This window comes from Mastomys coucha, unplaced genomic scaffold, assembly GCF_008632895.1.
Source record: "Mastomys coucha isolate ucsf_1 unplaced genomic scaffold, UCSF_Mcou_1 pScaffold2, whole genome shotgun sequence".
In the NCBI taxonomy this organism is placed as follows: domain Eukaryota; kingdom Metazoa; phylum Chordata; class Mammalia; order Rodentia; family Muridae; genus Mastomys; species Mastomys coucha.
The window spans coordinates 16,898,702-16,902,101 of NW_022196902.1; positions in this window are offsets into that span (position 1 = coordinate 16,898,702).

Sequence of the window (3,400 nt, forward strand, 5' to 3'; positions counted from 1 at the left end):
TCACAGGAACACAGAAGTAGTCTCTTTTTTAAATTTATCTCCTAGATCTAATGCTATCAGTAGATGATTTAAAGAATCAAATACATAATTGATATCTCAAATGTAAATTCCAAAGCCACATATGTCAGAAAGGTGATGAGGCATAGAGTACTTAGGAATCGGACTGAGACTGATAAAGCTTCATTTCCCACCCATGTCTAATACCTAGATATCAAGCATGTTTTGATACATATCCAAATCCCATTTCTTAAAACATTCAGGGCACACACCATAATTTTCAAGTTAGTTTTGGTCATTACACTATTTTTATTTCAGATGTTTTTAAATCCAATCTGACCTAGCTCAGTATTTGGTCTTGCACAAGGTATGTTCTCTTGCCTCAGTTCAGGGGTGTGAAAAGGAAGCCCATGGGAAGGCAAACATTTCCTTCCATTCTCTCTGCCCAGCTCTTCTTGACAACTCTTCAATCAGCTTCCAAAGCAGCTCTTCCCAGGCCCCATGCAATCACTGATGATCTTCCTTTTAAATAGTTGCTGTGGTGCACTGATGCACTGTGATAGGGATTAGAAATGATGCAAGGGCATGATGTGGTCTCTGCTCTTACAGACTCGAGATGTGTAAGCAAAAGTGCTGGCCCTTAAATACCCACAAACTCAAGTACAATATGTTCAATACCTTGAGAGTTGTATAGGAGAAAAGTCCAGTAGAAGGATGAATGACACCTTATGAAGAAGAACCATTTGATGTGGGGGTGTGTCAAAAAGCACTTATTTCTTTATTTTATCTTTATATTAAATAAACCAATATAATATATATACATATCCGTGTGGATTCTGTTAAAGGATAGCAAGTTGATCTAATGGGCATAAACAAGAAGATACTTATGGAGGAAAAGCAATTTAACTGGAAAGTCATGGAAGTAGTTTTCAATAAAGATAGACAGACAGACAGACAGACAGACAGACAGACAGAGGAGAGGAGAGGAGAGGAGAGCTAAAACAGTCACCAGAATGTCCTTATCTTTCCAGACTTGTGATAACTCCAATCTAGAAGCTAAGTGAAGCTTTCCATCCTGAGAAGGCTGCTGTCTTAGATAGGGTTTACTGCTGTGAACAAGCACCATGACCAAGGAAAGTCTTATAAAAACAACATTTAATTGAGCTTGGCTTACAGGTTCAGAAGTTCAGTCTAGTATCATCAAGATGGGAGCATGGCAGCATCCAGACAGGCATGGTGCAAGAGGAGCTGGGAGTTCTACATCTTCATCTGAAGGCTGCTAACAGAATACTGGCTCCCAGGCAGCTAGGACAATTTTATTAAAGCCCACACCCACAGGCCAAACCTATTCCAACAAGGCCACATCTCCCAACAGAGCCACTCCCTGGGCCAAGCATATACAAACCATCACAACTTCCTGTGACAAGCAAGGCATCCATCTAAACTTGGAATACACATGAAAATCTTGAATTTTATTCCAGAATTCCAAACAAAATTCCTGAGTCTTCAAGGATGATGCAAACTTGGACAAACTGGTACTCTAAACTAAACAATACCAGTTGAAGGAACAGAGAAGAATTTATCTCAAATGAGCCTTGCAGTTCTTATGTGGAGTCGGCTTTGAAAGTTGGCCTGTGTTGCTTCCAACAGAGCAAAGGTTAGCCACGTTTTCATGAATGGGCCCCAAAGTACAATGTTAGCCATTTGAGGCCATAAAGCCTTCCTATTTGACCTTGTCATTGGAGCTCAGAAGCTGCCATGAGTAATGTATCAGTAACCAGGCATGAATATACGTCAGGAAACCTCATCTACAAAATCAGGAAGAAGGTCAGATTTAACCAGTAGGCCATATCTCACCCATTTCCAGCCTAGAGAGAAACAGAATCACCAGGGTGAGCCTCAAGCAATAAAAATAAGAATAATAAATGTTCACATACAATGCACGCAGATACGGCTGCTTCTCTGAGTCTATATTTCTCCTCCTTAAAATGATTATCATAGTCAAAGACCTTTGGGTTAGTCCTTTTCTTTCTAAAGTTTATTTGGCCTCAAATTTAAGTGGCCTATACAGTTCAGGTGGCTTTGGCAGATGTATATAAGTCAAGAGGAAACATAATAGATAGCTTTCACTGCATCAAACCCATGTCCATTGGCAGCCTCAGTTACAAATATTTGCTTCTAGAACAGTTCGACATGCTAATGCAAGTAATCTCCCTCTTCAAGACCCAAATATGCTACTTCTTTGTTAGGCTTCACCATGCCAGCCAATAGCACACCAGTTTTCCCAGCCATTCAAGCCAAATGCTAAGTTTATACTCTGCTAGGGGCTCACACCCCACAGTCAACCTGTCAGCAGGTTCTATGCCCCAGATGCATCCTGGATATGACTATTTCTCCTTCCTGCAATGCAGCCCAGGTCATCCTGAACCTTTCCAGGACCCTCCACCCCAAATCTCCCTTCTCCCCCTTGTTCCTCGCTTGTGCCCTACCCAGCAACTGGAATTACCTTTCTAAAACATAAATCCTTTCTAAGTTCCATATTATGTTTAGAGCAAAAATCTAAATGTCTTAGTATGAGTAATGATTGAATAAGAATGGCTCTGTACATTGGGTAACTTAGCCAGAGCAATGTTGGTGGAATAGATGAGGGAAAGCCAGTGCATTGACCAGCCCAGCTACCACCAGGCCCACCCCACAGTCTACATCATCTTTGAACAGATGTGTGGAAGGGCCAATGTTGCTGATCCAAAGCTGCATGATCTGCATGACACAGGGCAACAGCAAGATAACCAGCAGGAGTCCCGGGGAGGACACAGTATTGATGGAGTCACAGAAGCCAGAGTCCCAGACCCTCCCTACCAATGACCATAGATTCATTGCAATGAACATTTGCAAGTGAGGATGTGTGGACAGCAGAATGTACTGTGGGACACACTGTGACATACTACAGCTTCCACTATAAGAAATTTTGCTCTCTCTCTCTCTCTCTCTCTCTCTCTCTCTCTCTCTCTCTCTCTCTCTCTCTCTCTCTCTGTGTGTGTGTGTGTGTGTGTGTGATGTTATTTGGGGGGAGTTGCAAGAGCTAAGGGTGGATTTAAGGGGATGGGGATATGAGCAAGACTAAGGTGATTAATGTGAAACTCACAGAGAAGCAATAGAAAGTTAAAAAAAACAAATAAGCAATAACAAACCAACAAAGAATGTCCCCATAGGCTTATGTATATGAATGCTTACTAACCAGGAAGTGGAACTTATGAAAGGATTAGGGAGTGTGACCTTGTGGGAGAAGTATGTCACTGGGAGTGGACTTTTAGGTTTCAAAGCCCATGTCAGGACCTCTCTCTCCCCCCCCCTCTCTCTCTCCCTCCCTTCCTTCCTTTCCCTCCCTTCCTTCCTTTCCCTC